The sequence below is a fragment of the Aythya ferina genome (genome assembly GCF_964211825.1).
Source record: "Aythya ferina genome assembly, chromosome: 2".
Classification (NCBI taxonomy): Eukaryota; Metazoa; Chordata; class Aves; order Anseriformes; family Anatidae; genus Aythya; species Aythya ferina.
The window spans coordinates 45,516,878-45,541,696 of NC_140297.1; the positions used below are offsets into that span (position 1 = coordinate 45,516,878).

The 24,819-nt window shown below is 41.5% G+C and overlaps 1 protein-coding gene and 1 long non-coding RNA gene across 2 annotated transcripts in view; both read right to left on the bottom strand.

Moving 5' to 3' along the window:
* CPNE4 (copine 4) overlaps positions 1–24,819 on the bottom strand; it is a 226,720-nt gene that overhangs the window by 201,210 nt on the left and 691 nt on the right. The gene's annotated exons all lie outside the window — the stretch shown is intronic.
* The window catches only part of LOC311433027, a 99,770-nt gene continuing 77,859 nt past the window's right edge, over positions 2,909–24,819 (bottom strand). Inside the window, exon 8 of the long non-coding RNA XR_014690508.1 lies at positions 2,909–3,467. This is a non-coding gene — a long non-coding RNA (uncharacterized lncRNA). The remainder of the gene's footprint in view (positions 3,468–24,819) is intronic.

The following is a 24,819-nucleotide window of genomic DNA, read 5'->3' on the forward strand; positions in this document are numbered from 1 at the left end:
ATTAGGTCATTGGAAAAGGAAGAAATTCCCTTCCAAATTTTGTCTTAGTTTGGAGCCTGCTCCAAAACCTACGAGAGTGAATGCGAAGATGCCATTTCCTTCAAAGGGTAGTGGAGTCCCTGTAGACACATGATTTTGCCTCATGTGATCTTTGGAGCTGGAAAGCTATGTAGTGGCTCATCACAAACCCATATGCTCTCGAAAAGAATAAGGTTGCCACCTCAAATTGCAAAGGCCTTTCGGTTGCAGGACTGTCACAGAATAAAAATGACACATCACTTCATAAATGTTGTAACGCACACAGATAGGAAGTTCAATTAAGTTCAAAAGACTTCTTTTCCCCCTGGCATTTCCTGATCCTTGAGTGCTTGGCTTTGCTGTTAAAAGGGAAAGCTGCACGAAGTATGCCAGATTTATTTTGAAAGCAAACCATAAGCAGTCAATCCGTTCCAACACTTGGTGGAACCAAACTCTTCCAGACATCAACAAGACAGAGGGATTTTGCTGCATAGATATCTGCCATTCAAACTAAAGTAAAATGTGACAGCAGCAGTCTGCTTTCCTCAGCTGTAGACCACAGCAAAGTCTGTACGAAGAAGCTTTGCTCGTCCACTTCCAGTTCCTGTCACGTGGGAGAGCAGATTACTGTGTGATTATACATGTATTGGCTGGCATAGGCATACAGTACTCGGATTTCTGTAGCAAGTACACTAAATACAAAAGCTATTGTGCCGAAAAGAGCAGCAGAGGTGATGGGAGGGCAGCACTTGGTCAATAAATGCATCCTTTATTTTTCATTGGGAGCTCCCCCAAGAATAGATGTAGAATAATGTAGAATAATGGGAGAAACAGAAACCTCAGGTCCCATTCCAGCCTGTAGCACAGCCACATACTGCTCCTTTATTCATCCTTCCAGCACAGTTTTCTACAACTTCTGCCTATCCTGTCACTTCTCTACCCCGTACTCAATCACTGTCTCTGAGCTTTATTCAGGAGAGACAAATATTCTAACAAATTTCCTTGTTCAAATGGTTGCTGCTCTGAAGAGCTTCCCAACCCACTCTGGTCTCCCCAGCCACAATACTTTTTTTTACTTGTTTGGGGGTGGAGAGTGGTATTGGTTGGTTAGCTTTAAAACAAATAACTTTGCCTCTTGCTCCCCTCAGCCACATCCAAACTTTCTTGCTCAGGCGGTTTTCCCTATCCTCCTCCTAAATAACTCTAAGCCTGTATTTCTCTCAGCTCAGCTCAGCCCTCCTCCTCACCGCCCTGATGCACTGCACCAGTCTCCCCATTGCTCTCACCTCCTCATGTGAACTCCCCAAACCCAACCAAGTTGTTGCCTGGCCCATCCAATTACCTTGTCTAAACCACAGCTCTCCTTCCTTCCCACCACAGGCAAGAAATGTGTTTGTTCCTTGTCACAAACACACCTCTCACTCCTTTCTGCCAGAAGACCAACTTGAAGAGAGGCTTGGATGCTAGGGGAACAGCTGTTACATGTAAAACCTGACCTAACCTGACCCTGTGGCTCGAGGCTGAAGTGTGTTGAGTGGCTCTGAAATAGACACACTTGCATCCCGGTGAGCAATCAGAGCTCTGAGATACCTCAGCAGATTCAGCAAACATTCAGATTGAATGGCTTTCAATCTAGTTTACAGCAGTTCTTATATACACCTATTTTTGGCTGACATTCTTTGGAACAGAAGATTGAAACTGACAGATTTCAATTCCCTCATCCACAACATAGAAAACCCGGTCTTGTTCAAAGCCAACTGTAATTATTTAAAAATATAAAAACATCGTTTTCTTGGGACTTTACTGAGGGATGTTTTGTCACTCCTTCGCAGTTAGTTGGTTGCACATGGCATGGAACACAAATTCCTACAAAAAAAAGTTTATCAAAGTCCATAAGTATTTGAAACTGGAGTATGTTAGTGCGAACTATTGGACAACCATAATAAAACCTGGCACTGTGCCCTTTCATTTAATGTAAAGGGATACAAAGCTGTGTCTCAGCTGTCTTACGATCATAAGTATTGAAGACCACTCTTTTCTTTTCCCCTCACTCAACATAGCAGAAGATAACCAACCCTCTAGAGCTTATTTGCATTCTTTAAAATAACATCTAAACTAACTTTCAGCATCCATCAAGATGAACTTCTGCTGGCATTACTGCCTGAAATAATCTCATGTGATTCATCAATTTGCACAGGACACTGTGAAAGGCTCCCCACATTCTGAAGAAATCAAGTGCTTCATCTAATCCATGTGCCTTTCTTTTTTTTTTTTAATTATTCATTTAACTGTGAGAACAGAGGGTTGCAGGTCTGGAGTTATTTATAGACACTGAAGCGGAGAACAGGACAGAAGTCGCTTTCCATGTTGATTTTGCCGGGGAAACTCAATGCCTGCATGAAGTGAGAAAGCTAACGAGATACTAACAAGACAAAATCCCAACCCAGTGAAGCCATCACATTATATAAGAACGCTGGAGCACCTCATGGCTTTCTGTAAGGGCAGCTGGCAGCTCAGTCAGTACCTTTCAATCCAGTTCACACACTTATCAACTGGAAAGCACTGAGTGATCAATCGGTCCCAACGGGGCACATATCAGATCAAACCGTAGTGATAGGAGCTAGCTAAACCTTTCACAATTGTGGCATAACTCAATAAATCTTTTCTATGTTAAGGTGTTTGACAGACTTCTTTACAAAAGGAGAAAGGAGCAGCTCAAAGATTTACCATTGTGGAGGTTTCGCCCTGGCAATACCATCCCTACTAAAGATCTGGCCAAGCGGACAGACACCTTAAACATTCACAAATATTAAGTGAGATGTAATATTAGTTCTCAAAGACATGTTGCATCATCCTTTGAAAAGACCATGGCAAGAGGAGATTTAAAAAAAAGTGATTTGTTTGTTAGATGCTGTTATTTTTTTCCCTTAGTATTACATTTCACCCATTACATTCATCAATAAACTTAGCAGGACACTGCCTGACATTTTAAAAAATGCAATCAATTATGAAAAGGCATGCTGTTTGAGAAAAATGTATCCCACACTGAAAATACAAATTTAGTAACTCTCTCCAAGCTTTTAAGTTAATCTTATTATTATCCACATTGAAATAATGTCCAGAGGCACCAGACCATTGTGTAAGTCACAGCAGAGTAAATCTGTAGGGGGAAAAAAATGCCTTGACCTTATCTAAAGTTTTCTGTTGGACACGTCTGAAATCCAGTCGTTCAGCCACGGGTGTTCATTCAGTACCCTTCATTTCTAGTTGCTGAAGAACAAGAGGGATTCTCAAGCCAACTCCTCCCACAAATACAAACCTATAGAGCTTTGGTAGACTGCCACGAGCCAGTCTTCTTGCACAAAAATCAAAGCGAGCACATTCTTGGATGTTTCAGATCCCCTTCCCAGCAGCTGGGAGGGACTCTCCAGTGCTAGATCTCTCCGGGGCTGCAATGACCAAAAAAATGAGCAAATCCACATGGAGAAAGAATGAGAAAGGACAGATACCATTTTGGGGAATCAAATAATTCCTTTTCCTTTTGAAACCCTTTGGGAAAGTTATCTACTCTCATACAAAGACGAGGTTATTTCTTTTTAATTGTGCACAAAGAGCAGAAGATGAAGTAAAATAAATTATAACTAAAAGTCTGTAGACCTGCTACAGTATGTAGCTGTACACTCATACTTACCATATCGTATTTCCTAATATCAGCTGTTTTAGATGTTAGACACTGTTAGCATCTACCTTCATCTGAGGTGTTGGAGCCTTATCAGCACAACTGTGCCCAGGCTTAAACCATCAGTATACAAATAAGTCTTGCTTAAAAGAATCTAATGCCAGTCTCTTTATTGCTCACCTAAGGCATTTATTGCACTTGGTAAGCTATGAAGAAGGGCAGCCAGATTGATCCCAGGATTATAGGATGGGAACTAATGGGAACTGTTATAAAATTTTAATATATGCCATCTTCCAGACGAAAGGAGACTCCGAGGGGAACTGACCTTTGAGTGCAGAAACCTTAATAACATGTCAACAGTGGCTTTACTTTTTCAATACAAAAGGGAATGACAGTATCAAGGAGATAACACTATAGTTGTACGGTATAGAAATAACTCTCAAAGGAGAGGTTTATGCTAGACTTAAGTGAATTTACTGGTTATATAAAGACTAAAAAAAACACAGCGCCAAAGAAATGCTGATATAGTTGCCATTGATTTCAAGCAGATCTGTGCCAAACAGCACCAGCTATGAAAATAGCTCTGTAAGCGTCATCTCATCTTAACTTCTGATTATACTCCCACAGTATTGACACCCTTTTTAGCAGCACAGTCCTCCTTCAATTTGTACCTTTCCATTCACCACCACTATTATGAAAAAAAAATAAAAACCAAAAAACAGTCTGCTCTAAATAAGCAGCATATTGTTTACAAAATAGAATTTCACAGAAAACAAAATTACCTGAGATTAAATTTACCAAACATTTTTGGCGAGAAAAAAATAAAAAATAAAAGAGGTGTAGAGTCAGAATAACTTAAAATTGCAAGGGAGGTCATCTCATCAAGCCCAAGGGAAGAAATATATAAAAGTCTAAAACCCTAATTTTAAAATTTCAGAACTATTTTTTTTTAGGTGAAGCAGTCTGCAATTGAAGCCATGTTTGTTTTCTAAATTTGCTTTTAAAAATATGCATGGAAAATTGGCACTTTCAGATTGATCCTTTCCTATTTTACCCCAACTGTTCTGAAAACATTCAGCAGCTTTCATCGCTGCCCGCCATCTCTTGATGACATGGCTCCATCCAGACTACATCTACAATGGGTTTAATCCACAATGGGTTTAATTCTTTCCACAAGAACAGATTTAAAATCTCTTACACATTCGATGATAGGAATGGTATAAAAGAAAAAAAGAAAGAGAATGCCATCACCTTCAAAAGTGCCATTTAAGAAGTAATTCAGTGTCTCCAGATGAACAGCATTCAAGGAATGTATGAGCTTCAGAAAGATCAATAGTACCTTTCACATTAGGAATATCTTACTTAGCTGCCATGCAGAATACGCTCTATAGCATTGTGCAATACTCCCAAGGGCTTTTATTATAAATGCAGAATATAATATGGAAAAATTATCAATTCTTTTTTCTGGTGTTTGAATTTGCTATACAGGTAACTGTCACGCACCCAGCCAGGAGCTAACAACTAAGTGAATTACACAAGCCTAAATAAAGCATAAGCTATCACCCGTAATAACGACACACTTAAATTAATACTGGCCTTGAAAATATTTTACCTATTAGACCTAGTAATAATGACTGGAAATACTCAGCCATTTATTACAAATTCATATCCAGACAATAGTACTGAAGAAAAACCTGCCTTCACCTTATAGAGTCATGCCCAGCCATTCATTGAAAAGCAAACACACGCAAAAACCCCGCATTGGAAATACAAGGTGTATGCTTAATACACAGCTGTGGGGAAATGCCGTGCACTTTCCTGCTCTTATTGACTTTGTGCTGGTTGTCATGTGAGAGAGGAACTACACAAGGTCTGTAAAGCAGATGTATTTCTGCCTTTGCACAGTGCGATACCATTTGCTGAGGTTTCCTGTTTACTTTCCCGATCAATTAGTCAGGTACCTGTGCCTTACACAATGCATGAGTTTTTAAAGCACACAAGGCCTAATTACTGTCCTAGGTTAAATAACTAAACTAGGATTAGCAAAACGTTAATCCGGGCATTTGCATTCAAGAAAGGCGTCTAAAAACAAGCCAAATCCAAATAAAAGCACTGTCAGGAAATGAGGATGGAATTATCTTCTACAGAAAGGACGTCCTGCCAAACCTAGGAGTCACAGTGAAAAACAAGAAAAGTGTGGGAAAAGCCCTTATCACACAAGGGCCAGCAGGAGAACCAGATCTCTGTCAGCAATAAGAGTTGGCTGCATTGGCAAAGCGTTGTCAGCAGGTTGAGAGAGGTGATCCTTCCACTGACCTCAGCAGGGTGCTGGGAGTGCCGGGTCCACTTCTGGGCTCCCCCATGTAAATGATAAGACACTAGAACAGGGTTTAGGAAAGCCAAGTTCAAATTCTCAGTGCAATTTCCCAACAGAGCTTCAGCAAATCACCCTATCCTGTGTTCGTTTGTGGTTTCTTTTTTGTTTTTCAGGTGTGTGTTGGGGTTTTCTTTGTTTCTTAACGATCTAATCACAAAACTGATGGTGAGGATGGGTAAGACGCACCCTCCAAATGACATGCTGAAGAAGTGATTACGTAGAGATGGTTCTGGGTTTTGTACCTTCCGCTTTGAAGGTCACACACGTGTATATTGCTTGAGCTCTGAGTGCGGTATTTCCAACCCAATATTGCAGCACAGCAATAACTTTAGCCACAGTGATCAATTCTCCAGTCAGTTTTCAATATGCATCTATGAAAGGGTATTAACACCAGGAGCGACTCGGAGACCTTACATCGATTTACAGTATCTTTTTATTCTGTGTGGTTTATATTCATGGTTATCTCATCTAGGAACTTCAACAATGATGTTTTTTCCATTTTCTACAGCAACAAACAGATAACGTGGTTGCCCACCTCCGAAGCATGCACAGCCGTTTTGGCTAATAGTGCAGGCTCAAATAACCACAACAAATAAGCCTCACAGAATGACTTTTGCACAGCACTTTACCCTATTCTACAGAGTCAAGCAGAACTGTAAAATCAGCAACACAAATCAAAACCTTGAAAATTGCATTACCTTAATACTTGAATTTGCCATGAAAAATTGCCTAAGCATATTTGCAGACTTTGTAATAACTTTAAAAATTGGTTTCTCATTATCTACTTACCTAAATAGCAATTTTACCCTTTTCTGAACATAGATTATTAAATTAGAATAGGTTTAACCATTTTCTCTTCCTGCAACCAAGCTCCTTGAGACTCAGGAGACCAGAACATGCCTGATGAAACTGAGCAATTCAGTAACTTGATTAAAAGGACTGGGCTGCTCAACAAACAGGCCCAGCAAAGGTCCTGTGTTGAAGCTTTCATGTGCCAGCCTTTTAATTTCAGAATGACATTCAATAAGGGCAATGAATTAACTAATCAAAAGGACTTGCATGAGTGAGTTAGAGGTGGCTGAACTTGAACTGAGAATGAAAGCATGCATGTAGATGAATAGAAAGGATGAAAACCATGCATACTCTCTCCTTTAAAAGCACAATACCTGCTGGCATACCAACCATTCCAGCACTTCAGAGGTATGCTGACACCCCTTACGGAGGGCAATATATGATAGAACAAGGACTCACTGGGAGATTCCCTCCATCATACTACTTTTAAGTATTCATACCAGTATTTCCTGATAACCATTTCCATGTCCCTCACTTCACGTTTCCAGCCTCTATACAAGATGCCCCAGCAGTTGGGCTGCAAAGTGAGCAGTGCACTGCCAGTGCCAAAAAAAAGGTCCCTTCAGGCATAACCGAGCTGATAATCTTATTACTGGGAGAATTATAAGCAATTCTCTCTGCTGTTAATCCAGAGGCAATGCAACTCCGTAGTGCTAGGGATGGTACATTAGTACCAGCAGTTACCGTACCAGTCACATAATAATCTACGATCATTATCTGGATGTGCTTGGAATGGGGAGTGATGTGATGATACCCGTGCTTCAGAGGCATTCAGCCCATGCCGTTCAAATACTGCACGGAGCTAAGGCAGTGCTGTTGGACATCAAATGGGCATTTTTGCGTCCATCTGACTGGGTCTTCCAGGACACCCATGGGTCTTTTGCACTCATCTCTGCTGAGCAAGGGGAATTGTAGGCTTCCCGGAGAAGAAGCCAAAGCAAGAGCCAGGGAGGAAGTGAGACGGAAACAGTTATGAGGAAAGAAACAGACTTTTTTAGGGAATACTGAATCACATCTGCTTTACGTAATAAAAGGAGTGAACAATTGGCTGACTGGTCAGGCCCAAAGGGTTCCTGTAAATGGGGTTACATCAGGCTGGTGACCTGTCACTTGTGGGGTTCCCCAGGGCTCCATTTTAGGACCAGTCCTCTTCAACGTTTTCATGAATGATTTGGATGAAGGACTTGTAGTTTTTCTGAGCAAGATCGTGGACAAGGCCAAATTGGGTGGAGCTGTAGACTTGGCAAAGGGTGGTGAAGCCTTGCAGAGAGATCTGTACAAATTAGAGAGCTAGGCAATCACCAACGATATGAAGTTTAACAAAAGCAAGTGTTGGATTCTGCACCTGGGAAGAGGCAACCCTGGTTATACGTAGAAACTGGGAGACAAAATACTAGAGAGCAGCTTGGCAGAAAGGGATCTGGGGGTTTTGATTGACACCAAGCTGAACATGAGCCAGCAGCGTGCCTTGGTGGCCAGGAGGGCCAACCATATCCTGGAGTGCATCAAGCACAACATTGCTAGCCAGTCAAGGGAAGTGACTGTCCTGCTCTACTCTGTGCTTGTGCGGCCTCACCTTGAGTACTGTGTGCAGTTTTGGGCACCACAGTATAAGATATAAAGCTGTTAGTGTCTAAAGCAGGGCAACAAAGATGATAAAGGTTCTAGAGAGGAAGATGTATGAGGAGTGGCTGAAGTCACTTGGGTTGTTCAGCATGGAGGAGACTGAGGGGAGACCTCATCATGGTCTACAACTTCCTCACAAGGCAGAGTGGAGAGGCAGGTGCTCAAATATTCTATGATTCTGTGATACATGCTGCACCTAGTAAAAACCACGCTATATGCCACCAGCCAGAGCATGCACATCCCACACATCGTTCAAATCCATCTTGCATGTCTTCAGTCTTTTAGAATTAGCCTTTTCAATAGCTCTGTCATCTCCTTTTCCAGTTCATGAGCAGCATCCACCAGGGTCATGAGCAGCATCCAACAGGGCTACAATACTCACCTAGACTGGCAAATTTTAATCACTTTAAAAAAAAAAAAAAAAAAAAAAAAAGCAGTCTTTCCTAAAACTGCTTTTTCTGTTTAAAAACTGTACCAGTCATAACATTTCTTCAGTTACTGCAGCCTGAATGCTATTTGTACTTTCTCCTTATGCTAATGGATTATAAGTAATTCAATGATGTACAGGAAAGGCTGGGAAAAGCATTTATTGGACTTCATGCACTTTAAAACAGCCCATCTTACAGATGACAGATTCGGGTCAGGACAAGTCTAAAATGGGACACTATCACCTCGTACAACACAAGGAACAAGTAGGTAGTGCCCTTCCCCCCATCCCAGCGCACCCTCAAAGAGACACAACTTAAATTTTGTTCCTTGATGCTTCAGAAACCTTTGATGGAAACACATACAGAGATTTCATCTGCACTTTTATCTTCCCCGTAGTCCTGCATGGCACAGTCCCATAAAGAAAATTCTGATCTGACTTCACTGCAATCAGCGAAGCACAAGGACTGGACAAGAGCTGCAGAAATTTGTATGCAATTAAGTGTCAAGGCAAGAGGGAGGAAATATACATAGGTATATATATACACACACAAGTACTTACACAATCTTTCATCACTTTATAAACTAGCAGTCTCTAGGGGAGATCCATTTTCACTTTTTTTTTTTTCTTATAAATCTAATTTACAGTAGGCAAAATAAGAGACAAAATTAGAAATACAGGCCTCCCAGATCTGTTCCTATGGCTGCCAGAGATGAGTAAATGAATCACTGAAGGTGTTTTCTGGTTTCTTGTATCCTCATTGCTAAGTCATCAGATCTGTCCTAGTCTACCACCAGAGCAGTGGAATGTACTTAGCTTCTCCCTACTCAACTTGATTTTCCCCAAGAGAGCTTCATTTTACTGCAGAAAATTAGAATAAATATTATTTACATCAAAACCCAGACACGACTTGACTGGATGTGTACGTTTTAATAACTGTAGTAATATAGCACAGGTTACCCAACCCGACAAAGATGGTAACTGGTTACAGAATCAGGACTTTGTCTTCAGGGCGGAAAGGATCCTTGTGAACATGTTTGATAACCTGCATCAGAAACTGAATAAAGTTGCACCTAACTTTTAAAGCAGGGCTATAATTTGAGTGACAGGAAAAATTTCTAAGAAAAGACAGATTCTGAATAAGACTTTCAATAACAATGAAATCACCACAACCATATGAAGTGCTTCCAAATGTTAAATACGCTGATTATTAAAAAAACCACCTTATTTTAAGGCTGTCAAATGGAGTATGCCCAGCTGACAAACAGTTTGCAATCTTAGTACAATATTTTAATTTTTTTAATAAAATGAGCTTAACATTGTTTTGCCAAGAGATCTGCTACACAATGCTGTAAATAAATTCTTATATTTCATGTATGGAAACATGATAATCTGAAAGATTTAGGAATTTTAAGAAATTGTTTGAAACAGCTTTCCAGATCACTGCTACTTTGAAGCATGCTAGAGGTACTTATTAAGGGGGAGGTAAAAGGGGGTGTATTGGGTTTACGTAGCAAGGTTTTGGTAGCAGGGGGCCATAGAGGTGGCTTCTTTGAGAAGAATCTAGAAGCTGCCCTATGTTAGGTAAGGGCCCTGGTGCTGACCAGAGCCGAGCCAATAAGCGATGTTGTTTGCACCTCTGAGAGCAGATTTAAGAGAAAAACAAACAAACAAAAAAACCCCACACTGCTTCTCAGCAGCTGGGAGAGAAATCCTTGAAAGAAAAATCTTTGTACAAAGTCCCAGAATGTGTTTTTCTTTTTGCTTCTTTAAAATATTCTGATAAATTAAAAAAAAAAAATGTTAGGACACTGCATAGGAATAACCAGCCTGCTAAAACTTTTGTATAATCTCACTATATATACCCTATATAAATATCCTAGTGGCTAAGGAAAGAACGTTCTCCGACTTTTGTGGGCTGAGGTCCCATCCCTTAATATTTCCCCAAGGCCCCTATCTGATGAATGCAAGGCCCCTATCTGCTGTTTATGACCTACCTCTTAGCAGCTAGGTCTTGGGCTACAGGGTTTTAAAACACCTGTGATCAGTTATCAGGGTAAGGCTGGAGACAGATCCTCTTCCACTACCACACAACACAGAACATGCCTTGAATCCACATGGTGTCCCCATCAGAGCCCCCATGTCTAGGAGGTCTCACCTGCACCTGTGCTCCCCTCCAAGCCCCACAGATTCTCAGCTCAGGAAGCTGCACAGTTCATCCACATCTTGGTTCTTGCCTACAATGAATGTAGCTGCTTGTCTTCTTGATAACAATCAAAGGTGATGCTGATTCTTCAACATCACTCACTTCTGAATGCATGTGGCTTTCAAAATAACATGCAGTACTGGAAGTAAAGGACAGCGCATTGAAACATGATTTAAGCCACTGTCTTCAACATTCCTCCAAACACTCATTTGACGGCCAGGCTGGAAAATAACAGAGCTCTAAAGGTTATTAGGCTATTGTTTATGACAATGGGAGTGTGAAGGTTTGCAGTCATGATAACATATTCAAGTTAAAAGAGAAGAAAATTGAAGACACGATTAAAAAAAGCCTGTACACACAATAGCTCCGACTGTCCCTTTATGTAGCTGACAAAGGAGCTTTCTTCCCTTCTTCCCTAGTCTCTCATCAATTTTATTTTTTTTAATCTCAACATATTATAAAGGCTGAGAGAAAAAGAAAAATTAATTTAATGGATTTTTCTACGTCCATTCTGCAAAGCAATTTTTAGTCTAGAAAGAGGTACTTCAGTTTACCTAAATTGACTCTTGTGGGTATTATACTTAGAATGAAAGTTTAATAGATGTTAGCTCAGTTGAGGAAGTAAATAGCTCATGGAAGACAAATGGCTCTAAATCTCTTCATAAATAGTAATTTTTCCACAAGTGCTTCCACATAGCCCAAAAGCATATACGCTACTAAAATATAATAGGCAACTATTTCCACCTGTCATTTAATCTGGTGGAATAGAAATTAAACATAACATTGTGATCAGGCTTCTGCTCTCTCTCAAATATACATCAAATACCACACAAACCCTTTTTTAAGGGGAAATGCACCCAATTGTGTTCTGGGCTGGGAGTCCAGACATCCCTGTTGATGCTACAGTGCCACAGATCCCTGGTACGACTGCAAACAACCAACATTTGCAAGAACTCACAGGCTGGTTAGACGGTGACTTCAAAGGCAGTTTTTCTTTTTTAATCTTCTCTGCCTTTTCTTCCCCTTCAGCCTTTCATGTTGCCTCTTCCTTCCCTTGGGGCTAAAAACCCACTTCCAAATACACACCTCACATAACTGACACCCTGAGAGGGAGTGAAGGCAGATTGTGACCCTGCATTGCTGCCCTGACAGCCCTCGCTCTTGGATGCTGTTTTCCCCAGAACACCTTCATCTCTGCCTGCAGGAATAAGAGCAGAAAAAACAGAATTGCCACTGTCCCTGAGAGCTTGTAATATCCTGTGCAATAGCAATACTGCTTGGAGTTTCCGAGCAAGTTGAATTGGGCAGAGGGAGAGTTGACCCAGATGTTCATTAGGAAAAAAAATAAACAAAAGCCAACACCTAGAGTTTCAGTCCCTCTGTCACCCCAAGTGACAGATTCACAATTTCCATCCATCTTGCTAAGTGCTTTCAACTAAAAACTGAGCAAAAGTTTACAGAGGAGTTGTTGCCAGCCCCATCCTCTTGTCCAAATTATATCGGTCCTGGATGGGAAAGGGTTCAAATCCTTCCTCTGCCCAAGAGGATTCAGAGGGTGTCCTCTCTCCTTCCCAACCTTAGTGTTCCTGTGGGTGACATCCAACACAACACGGAGCCGGGCTGAAGCCTGAGGCACGGTGCCTCCTTTCCCCACCACGGCTGGTTGAGCAGGGAAACCAGGCAGGATTCTTGCATCTGCGGGCCTAGCTCCAAAGCAAGTATTTCACAGGAGAAAAACAAAAAGTTTGTCTACTCACAGGAATTGCTCTAACCACTGGCCTGTACACCAAATGGCCAGGGACCCCTGTGTTCTGCTGCCAGGAAAACTACAACTTCAGGTGAAAACGGAATATTTTGCCTTGATTTCATTTGATCCTTCCTAATGTGAAAACCAAGTTAGGTGAAGATCTGTGTCAGAACAATCCAAACAAGCATTTGAGGTTATCTGGCTCACTGGCCAAACAACCAAAGAAAACACATTATTTGCCCTACACCGCAAGTAGACATACATGTTTCCTGACACATGAAAGCCAGAAAGCAAATCTGCTTCAATCCAGGTCAATGGATTAGAAGTACAACCTTATAATTGAAAAAATAAGAGTTATATAATAACTCTGAAATAATTAGAAGTATTTTTTTTTAAATTGTTTCAATCTGAATATGGTTAAGGAAAAGACTGCAAAAACCTTAAATTCTCTTTTAAAGTACACTAGCAGTAAGAGCTTAGTAGAACTAAGGACTAGACATTAAATGAGTGTTTAAAAAGAGATTCTTTTTATCTCTGATAATAAAATAATGCTCAGTTGAAAATCTTTATAAATCATTCCCTTAAATAGAACACAAAACCCTCTTTTTCAGATGTCTGCATTTAATTTCAGGACAGAAAAAAAGTGGAGACCAAGAAAGCTAACAAGAAACAAGGTGACAATACAAACAATGTATAATGTTAAAGTGTCATGCTGTGGTTTGGTTTTAGTGTATTTTATTTATTTATTATTTGTTTTCTACCTAGCTCAGTGTTTTTTTTGACACCTTATGAGTAAAACTTCCAGAATTTCCATTTTTGATGAAGACAAATGGAATAGACTCACAAAACTAGGCCCTGAAAATACCGTAATGCTTCTCCAATCCTTTTGGGTAAGGTAATTGTTCTTCAAATAAATAACTAGAAGCCCATAGAGTTCATTGGTTACAAATTAATGAATATACATTTTATCCTAGACCACTCAGCAGGTATAACAGTCAAAACCTAACTAATTTTTGGAATCAAATCCCCAGGTGTTGGAGAAACCTCTCCTATGAGGACAGTCTGAGAAAGCTGGGGATGTTCAGCCTGGAGAAGAAAATGCTGAGGGGTGACTTTATTGCAATTTTTCAATACCTAAAGGGGAGCTTATTAAAAAGATGGGGAGCAACTTTTTGCTTGGCAGATTACAGGAGGAAGGGGAATGGTTTTAAACTAAAAGAGGGGAGATTTAGATTAGATGTTAGGAGGAAATTCTTCGCTCAGAGGGTGGTGAGGCACTGGAATGGGTCACCCAGAGAAACTGTGGATATCCCAGTGTTCAAGGCCAGGTTGTACAAGGCCCTGGGCAACCTGATCTAGTGGATGGCATCCCTGCTCACGTCAAAGAGGCTGGAACTGTATCATCTTTAAGGTCCCTTCCAACCCAAGCCATTCTATGATTCTACAATGCTATGATTTAAAACAGGAACATGCAGCCTTCTTAATCCAAAAGCCTCACACCAGCATCCTCAAACAGCTTCCAAACATCTACCCAAGAGAGTTAAAGAGAAACCCCAGAGATCATTCAGTAAGAAAGGGATGAGAGCAGCTCTCATGAATCACACCTAGATAACACAAGGGGATTTGACTGTGGGAGCTGCCACAAGGAGCTCTTTCAAGCACAAAGGCAGGCGAGAAGGTATTAACAGACAATTTGGGTAGGACTCTCTGCAAGAAACTCAACAGCTCCACCTCCACCCCTACCACCTTCCTGCCCTTCTGCTGCTCATCGCTGACCACAGCAGACATCCTGGCAAGCCACTTTCCATGGTGGAGTATTATGAATTAAACAAGTCAAATGCAACTTCCTCTCTCTTCACAGGGCTCAAAAAACATTTTATGCTGATAGCTAATGCAAGACATTTTCCACAGAGGTCAGCTTCAGTGTTTTCCTCCTAATACATGGCTATTATGAACATTTAACACCAATCTTTTGCTTACACAGAAGCCTTTAACAGTATACTAATTTTCTGACCCTTCAATGCATGAGTGACTTGAACTTTAACTTATTTTCCAGCTTAGTTCCGCTGGGTAGTTTCCATCTGCTTACAGGATCCATACCCAGTGAAATAAAAACAAACAAAAAAACAAACACACACCCCACAAAATCCACACTATAAAAATTCTTTACTATCAAGGCCAGGGATAGGTCACATCGGAATTAGCTAACAGAAACTGAATTTGTGGTCGAAGTTATATCCTCACTAAGCCAAGGAAACCACAGTCAATAAGAGATCATGTTCAGCCGGAGCTTCTTGGCAACAGCTGTATGAGAAATGCTAGGGCTACTCTCTCCTTCGTTCCCCACATCTTTCAGAAACCATTGGGCACTACTGCTTTCGCAGGTCTCACACGTGCTGCTGGCAACTCACGCGGTGCTACTTTGTGAGCATTTCTGAAGCGCAGCTCATATTTTGTAGTGGGGTTGTAGAGATCAGCTACAAAGCAAGCCACTCGCTGTATCCATCTTCCCCAATTCTCTCAGGCTGCAGGAGAAGCGGACCATTTCAGACCGATCAAACCCTCAACATCCTCCCCGTGTTATTTCATTCCACTGCGATTTAGCCTCTGGTCACACGTCTAAAACTCAACCCTTTTAAAGAATTAGCATCTGACAAGTCAGGAATGGTTAGCGGGAAATGGATACAACAGCGTGAAAGAATTATTCACCCACTAAATGGGCTGTTAAACATAACTACTTCCACAATAAAACACTACCAAGGCGTAAGTGCAAATAAGCAAATTAAATCTGGTTACTTACTAAAGAGGGTGATTATACAGCAACTGTTTGCCCACAGTAAAATGCATTACAGCTAGGAAGGTAATAAAATTCAAGTCATGTAAAAATCCGCTTTTTGCTAATTATGTCCTACTATGCCTACAAAACACATTTGGCTTCATCATCGTCACTTGTCAGAGACATGTTTCATCTTATACTTAGTACAGACCAGGTTTAGACTTTAACAATACATAGGCAGTATTTATTTAACTTTATATATACCAAAATATTTAACTTTGGTTCAGACCAAGGCGACTTCCACTGCAGACAAGAATAGCTACTCTTACAAGTTCTCCTGGCCAACTCTGCTGAGAATCACTGCTAACGTTCAAATGCACCCCTTTGACCAGTTAACACCAAAACGTTTTAAGGATGTTTCCTCAAAAAAAGTTTACTAATCTTTGAACCAAATGGTTTCCAATATTCTTGACTTCTTTATTTTAAACAAAAAAGGCAAAACTAACTCAGGCAGCAAATTCAACCTATAACTGGGTGAACACTTGGAAAGAATGCTGCTAGAAGAAATTGCAGCTCAACATAAGAACCATCACAATTTGTTATTTCGCTACAGCAGGAAGGAAAGACCATAGATGGATGGAAGAAAAGCCTTCTTCTGCACCAGGCTCTGATAAAAATGGGGATTTTGCAAAGTATTGAGTCCTGTGATCCATTCAGTTGTTGTTGCCAAAAACAAAGCTAGTTGGAAGTTGTCCTGTAACTGCTGCAATTTCATTACTCTCAGACTAAATACTTCACTAAAGGAAAAGTCCCACGCCACACATAACCACTCTGGTGCATAAAATAATTCTTAGCAATCCAATTACTTACATTTTATTGCAGAAATTACAAGATGACTGATGTGTCAGGCCAGCCACCTTGCTAATACCTGAGGAATGCTTATGCCACCAAGTCTGCAGCTTTCAGTGGCATCTCTCAGATGAAGATAGCACAGCCTCTGCCCCTGTTCGTAAGCAGCATGGGAAGTCACTCACATCACACTTTATGCAACTCTAACACCAAAAGAGGGGTGGATTTTTCCAAAGATCTCAGGCTAACAGCTGTGCATAATAGCAAGCGATACAGAGCTGCTTTTCATTGTCTCTTTCTATATATATATATATATATATATATATATATATGTATATAGGTACTTTTCTCTAGCTAAACTAGAGCAGCAAAAGGAGCAAAGAGCAAAAAGCAATAGCTGGCTTACAAATTAGTACCATTACCTGATGCACCCCATCATAAATCTTAGGTCACAGAAAAACAAAACCGGACTACTCTCACAGTATTAACTCTTGCCATTTTATATCAGAAATGTGTTGGCTTCCCTCACATGCTGCATGGAGGCCAATTTCTTTAAGCAAGTTTTGCCATCCGTGTGGAGAGGATCAAGCATAACTCAGTCATTTTTTTTCTGGACAAATTTATAAAAAGCACAAAGGATGCAACTGAAATATCAATTGCCCCCAAAACTGAAGAAACCGTAACCCAAAAACCCATGGCAGACAATTGGTGTTTTGAAAACTTCCAGATAATGGAAATTGGTTTCTTCAGAGGTTTTTTCCAGTTATACTACCGCACTAGAATTTTTTTCCTAGTGTTTCACCTGATTTTTCACTGCAGATATCAAACTTTCAAAATCTGTAAATTTACAAATACAAGAAGTAGTCAAGCTTTCTTTCTTTCCTGACATCCAAGACACAACTGGTGAAGGCAATATAAGCTTTGCATTTCACAACAGCCAAAAACTTACCTACTGTTTCTTTGTTAAAACCTACTTGTAATTTCTGATCTTTGTACCCCCTTATCTTATCCTTAAGTATCTTATCCTCTCTTTTTAAAACCTGTTCTTATTTTCCCTTCTCTTCAATTTTACCTACTGGACCGCCCCCTCCATTGTTCCTTTGCATCCCTTGTCAACATTTACAGCCTTACCTTCCTCTATCTTCTATTTCTTTCAAAGGGCTTTTTTTCTTTCTTTTTTTTTTTTTTTTTTCCTCTTTTTTTTTTTTTTAAAGTTCTTCCTACCACAGGCAATCTGTATCAGCCCCAGGCCAAGAACCAATTATAAACCACATATGTGTCAAACGTATACAAAAACACACTGATGAGTAAGAGTCCAGCACAGGGTAGGCTCAACTTGCACAGCTTTCCTGCAGACATCCAGTTATTTCGAAAGTAGATCAAATAACCTTGCAGTTACTATTCACTCTGTGTCCTCCTAAGGGAATCAGCACAGTATAGCTTATCCTGATTTCACACCTCAGCTTTGTGTGAATCTTCCTCCTAGGGGTTCAGCTGTCTGTGCTCCAAGGCCTAGTTTTGACGCAGCAAAACTGCATAACCTTGGATGAAACTTCTAAGGAAACTGCCAGCTTGCAAGAAAGCAGCGTGACAATACTTAGACTACAGCCGTGGTAGAGAAGAACAGTAAATTTGCAGCCATGGGTAAGAACCTTAAGAAAACGGTAGCGGTTAGCAGTTCAAGAACTCAAGTGGAAGGAAAAAAAAAAAAAACAATCAAAAAACGGAAGCTAGCAAGTAACAATAAGAATGAGCCCAACCAAGAAGCAATAGAAGCCAGCCTTCCCCAATATCGACAGCTTCCCAGCCAGCAAAGCCTCCCCAGGTTCCTTACCTAGGGGTGGCACGTTAATGCTTTGCCTGGTAGCTCAGTAGTCCCAGTTACCTACCACACATCTTAGTCAATCAGCAACTAGTTTAAAGTTGCATATATCCTGCTTTCATAGTCTTTTTGTGCGCACTAAAGGGTGAACATACCGACCAGAGAGAGCATTCCAGCTAACTGCAGTAGCTTTCCCCCATGGGGCTGGTTGACAGGGTCTGGAAGAGCGACAAGCATTCAAAAGTCTTCCTGCTGCTGACCAAGTGCAGAGCATACTTCTTAAAATTCTACTGTTACACATGCACTGACAAAATAAGAAAGTCTTTGATCATATCAAGTCCCCATGAACTGGATGCTTTATCTTCGTGTGCAGAAACTGGAATACAGTCTTCTTTATCAGTCCATGGAAGACGTTTAAGAATCATCTAAAAACCACTTCTCTAACAGAATTGTTCTTGCAGTCAGTGTTATCCAATGTTGTAGTTACATTTATTTTTCTTACTGACTGGATTTCTTATTTGGTCTTTTTTAGGTCTACTTTGTGGCGTCTCTTCCTCCGGCTCATAGTTGAGCACAGACCGCCTACAAACAAGACTGAAAATTCCACCCCAATAAAAAGGATTTCCTTGTATAATCAGACAATGTCGTATCACCCCTTCCTGGCCTTTATAACATTACAGACATGAGACAATATTGAATTCAACACTAAGGTATCATCTCCTAAAAACACTTGTTTAAACATTTTTCCACACCTTTTTGTGTACACTGTTAGAAATCAGCCATTCATTTCAAATCCATCTTCAGATAAATGATGATTTAGTCTCTTGTTTTCTAGATCTGACATTTTATACGCATGTTGTAACTACAGTTCAACAAGCATTTATTTTGAAGCATCATATCTTAGCCCCTCAACAGAGAGGGGCACAAGGTATCTGAGACTGTGAAGAAAAAGTGACTTCCAAAGTTCACCACCTCCCCCAGTTCAGACTATTCTCTAGTCCTATGGCACAATTCTTTCTTCTGGAAGATAATATTGTGTTTGATAAGAGGAAGGGCTGATGCTGCCATTTTTCCTGTAAATTGCATGAGATCTTTTATATCAACTCAAAACTGAAAAAAAAAAAAAAAAAAGGGATACTTATGTCACAATGAGAAGCAAAATTAAAGTTAGTCAAGCAGCAGCTGATCTGGCTGAAAAGATCTTTTCCTAAATTCAGAGAACGTTACACATGGCATAAAAGTTTCTGCTTGCTCATTCTATGCTTGGCTATGGCCAGCTCTCACTTGGACCCAACACTTACGTAATATTGTATTTTATACAACTGCAAAATAACCTAAAATCAAGCTGGAGCATGGCAAACCTTCCATTTCTTCCAAGCAATGGAAGCTGAGCCTCAGCCTAGACCATTAATACAAGCTTAAAATACTGAAAGCTTTTACAAGTTGGAAAAAAACAAAACAACATACCCAGGCATTTTCCAAGCCTGCAACCCCTCACAGGGAACTGGACATTAATTATACCAACCTGGCAGAGAGGCTAGTTATATTTCCTGTTTCTCTTGCTCTTCTCCATCTATATTCTAGTTCCATATGAATATTATCATATTTAATATATATATACACACTATTACTGAACAAACATTATATATATATATATATATAAATAATACGCATATATAAATATTTCCCCATTTCTTTCATCACTATGCAAAGCCAAGCCTATCTGGCCAAATGTCATTTTAAATCTTTCTCAGTAAAACTTAATGATCCCATAAAACTTTCACTACCAATTAACAGCCAAGTAAAAGCATCTGTTTCTCTCTGTTACCAAGACTGATGTACAAAGGCAACATTTGCACCAGGAGTATACAAATGATGTGCAACTCCATCAGCTGGCAAATGCAATGGTAACTGCAGCAGTTTTTTCACAGCAATTAGCATAAGACCAAATAAGAAACAGCTGTCTACATTATTTAGCATCCTGCTAGCTGTGGGTTATTCACTTGTCCACATTGCCAAGGATTTTAATGGCATCGACATCAGTGCCAATCACTCACCTCCTTCACCCAACTGCACAGATACTCTTTTAAAGCAGATTTTTCCCAAGATATTGTTTATTCAACAATCCAATTATGCATGTATCAAAATATCCAGATGCTTATTGACAGAATCTTTCTAGACGGCAACTAAAATACTGACAACCCCATTACTTGATATTACTCTGAGCCACAGGGACAGATCTTGCTGAAGAATACAATATTCAGCCTCTGGACAAAATACTTCAGGGATTTTTCTCCTCTTGCAAACAGAAGACCAAACAAATGAGAAATTAATCTCAAGTATCACCCATCTCAAAGGTGCACCCCACAGCCAAACAATTGGCTTTGAGAAGGGTGCCTTGCCCTCTCCAGATGCATAGCGAATTTCTGTCTCACTGTCTGACAACTAATGACAATCCAACTAACATTTAGTGATTAATTTGCATTAAATAATGCACTGGAGGAAATTATAGCAGGCAGTAGATGAGGAAAGTATGGATTAATTGCACGGGTATTGTGCCAGAGCACTCCACAGCTCACAATCTTTTCCACGAAGAAAACTTTTTTTTTTTTGCTTATAGTATATCAGTTTTCTACCTGTCCAGTGTTCAACTACACTGAATCTTATTCCACACTACTGGAACTCTCCGTAACAGCCACTTACAACCTTTGCTGATCCATGAATGACACTCATTAGTGAGCTAAATGCTCTAGGTACTCCCCCTTAATTAATCTGACGAACATGCCTCTACTGAGGATAAATGGGGAATCAAAGGGCCACAAAGATGCTCAGAGGGCTGGAGCACCTCTGCTATGGAAGAAGGCTGAGAGAGCTGGGAATGCTCAGCCTGGAGAAGAGAAGGCTCCAGGGAGCTTTCTGTGGCCTTTCAATACTTAATGGAGTCTTATTTTATACTGTAAGGGTGGTGAGGCTCTGGCACAGGCTGCCCAGAGAAGCTGTGGATGCCCCATCCCTGGAGGTGTTCAAGGCCAGGTTGGATGGGGTTTTGGGCAACCTGGGCTGGTGGGTGGCGTCCCTGCCCATGGCAGGGGGTTGGAGTTAGATGATCATTAAGGTCCCCTCCAACCCAAGCCATTATGTGAAAGTCACAAAGGGAGCTACAGCCTGGAGTCACTGCTCTTACCACAGACAGCCCATTTGGCCAGCAGTCCAGCACTCCATCCTGAGGTGCTTCTTGCCCTCCTTTTACCAAAGAAGCAGGCAGACCTTTCACTTCCTAATTTGACAGGCTTGCGCTGGGAAGGTTAACCTGCCTGGGTGCCGGCCACCCCGTCCCCAGGACCCTCCCAAGCCGTGCTCAGCATCGAGCTGCCCCAGGACGGGCTTCCAGGGGGCCGATTTGGGCCGAGCCGGGCTGCACCCGGTGGCCCCGGGCGCTCCTTGCGCGCCCCCCGGCGGCTTCGCCCCGCTCCTGCGGCGCTGGAGCGCCCCGGACAAGGGGGAAACTTCGGGGAAGGTTTCGTGGCACAGCCTAAATTAAGGCTCCGGCGACGCCGCGGTTCTGTTGTTGTCCGGCAGCGGGCACGAAGCCTCTTCGTGCGGCTCAGCTGGCCCAACAGCGAGGAAACGTGGCACGGCTGGCATCCACCGCAGCGCTTGGGTCTGTGTTAGGTTTTTCAGAGTGCGCTTTGCTCGTGCGATGTGCGGCTTTTTCTAGGGCGCAAATGCCACCTTCAGACTTCCCTGCTCTGCAAATCAGCGCTGCCTAAGGACACCCGCATCAGCGTGGAGAACAGACTCTGAAACCGCAGCTAGAAGGCGACTGTGCAGCCCGCGGTATTTGCGGGAAGAAGTGGCAAGCAATAGCAAATTAACACAATTTCTTTTTGTTAGTTTGTGGGAGATGCACAAACCACAATTGGCTCACTACTGGGAGACAGCCCCGGGGGCTTTGGCTGCCCAAACCTGAGCCTAGGTGGAATAAATGTGCCCACTGCCAACAGCCAGCATCTGCTGCTGCTGTTCACATGCGTGCACTAGCGAAAGACACTTCAGATCCAGTCACAGACAACAGCCCAGCTGCTCAAAGCAACATGTCTTGCTCAGGTTTTCCTGTCAAGAACCTTTGTATTAATAAATAAATAAAAGTTCAACTATTTAGCTACTTTTTTGACTGCGCGTTACAGTTTTCAGGTACAAAAACGCGGTTACCATTTTGACAGCTATCCCAGCCCAGCTCTTTGCAGGCACGTATTCTTCCTCAAAACTTTCTGCTTGCTTAAAGTCACCTTACCGATGAAGTACGCTACAGCAGATAATGTTAGATTTTAGTTTGGATACTTCTGCGAAGTGTTGCTGACTAAAGGTTGCATCGGGAACCATACTTCTGACCACGGGGTATCTCACCCTCAGCTTCCCCACCCTAACAATCCATTAACAGAGTGCTGTTTCCTCACTGAGGCTACCAGGTCATTTTAAAACATTCAAATAGCAAACGTAAGAAGAGGGAAGCACCACAATAAAATATTGCTGCCCACCATATAGCATGTGCATGCAAAGACACAGAAAGCCACATAGCTGAAAAACATTTTAACTTTGAACATTCCCAACCAACCACTGGACGCAAGCACTAGCAATGCCTCTCTCAAAGCATAGTTCAAACAATCTATAGCAATGCAGGCAGACAGCATAGGTAGGATTGCCAGGCTAAAGCTTTTACTATCTGGCTTCAACTTTTTGCTCTTTCAGGCTTCCCAAGTGACTCAGTGAGGCACTTACTCTCTCTGCATCCATGGCACTTTCCTATCCCACCCCTGTGAAGATAAACCAGCAATTGTGATCCATCAGTGATGGCTGCTACATAATGCCTTCTGTAAAACAGCCTCAGACACATAGCACCTCACCATTAGCTTGTCTGTGTATCAGGAGCTCTCAGCTTTGGCATGCTGCTAAGAAGAGAGTTGGTCCCATTGAGCTGATGTTTGAGGTACAAATATCAATTTCTTATCCACAAAATTAGCTCACCATAACTCCCCTCACTGCAGTATTTTAAACTGGGGTACACTTAAGCACGTTATTCCAGGAAAATCTCTCCGCAAAGTTAGGCTTTATAGCTCAGCTAATCAAACTATTAGTGTTATTCACATGCATATTAAGAATCTCTGTTGATTTTTTTTTTAAACAGTTTTCTTGAACACTTAACTCCTGTGACATTTTTTCCTCTTAAGGTTTCAGCCCAGAGAAGCTCTTAAGAGTAAGTTTATAGGAAAAAAACAAACAAACAAACAAACAAACAAAAAAAACTAAGGCGTGCACTTCAGGATATCAGGTATCCAAGTCTCCAGTGTGGCCATGAGGTTAGCAATCTGTCTATCTACAGACACTGAATTTTAATGTGTATATTCTTACCAGATGGAGGTCTCATTGTGGGAATATCATCACCTTAAGCACCAGAGCTAACAGTTACACCGCTATGCCCTACTTCAGAAACACTACCTGTTTTTTTGTATCCAAACCCAACTGCCCCAAACGTAGCAAATACACCTGCTTCAGAGGGGTTTCAAGGCTATAAGAAACTTTCCAGTAACTTGCATTTGAGCTCCACACAACGCAGCACAGTGCCTGTTTCTCACTCAAGGATCCAGTCAGACTCTCACAACCTGAAATTCTGAGGAAGGACCTCAGAATGAACTGGAGAAATGCCATCCCAAAAGAGCTTTCTCATCCTAAAGCAGTTACAGCACAGAGAGCGCTCCTCACCCTCTAGTCCGGTCCTACATTGCTACTACTTTAAGTAACAAGAAAGTTTCCGTTTTATTTTACTTTCTTCCACACCCTAACAAATGCATTTTTACAGCAACACTTGCAGCAACAACAACAACAGAGTTCCACGAGCAACTGACGGGAGTCCCTATATCTGCTTACTGTGAAGTATTTTAGGAACACAGAAAAAATAGAAGAGCAATAACTGAATAGTCAGCTCACACGTGAGGAAACCGGTAACCAGCAAGCTTTTCTGTGAGCAGCGCTCTGCTTTCTGCAATATTTCTGTATAACACAAGAAAGCAAGCTCCTCAGGGGTGAGGCTGACGGAGTACATGTGCCTGTACTTATCTTATTACAGAAAGGTCCCTGCTTCTTGGCTAGGGCTTCTGAGGCACAGCTGCAACACAATCAGGGAATGAAATGTCTTCGGGATAAAAAGAGTGGGCTTTACTGCTATGAAAACACACTGAGAATTTCTAAATTTCAGTGTGATCAAAGACTGTCAAGGGGCTGGCTCCTGGAAGCGAGGCACCTGAAGTAACGGGACTTCACGGCACTTGGCTGGAGCAGCGACGAGGAGACCCAGGCGCCAAGTTACCTAACGGAGCGCAGGCTGCGCGCCGCCAGCACATTGTGTAACAAACCTCAGGACAATTTCACAGGTCCCCATCAGG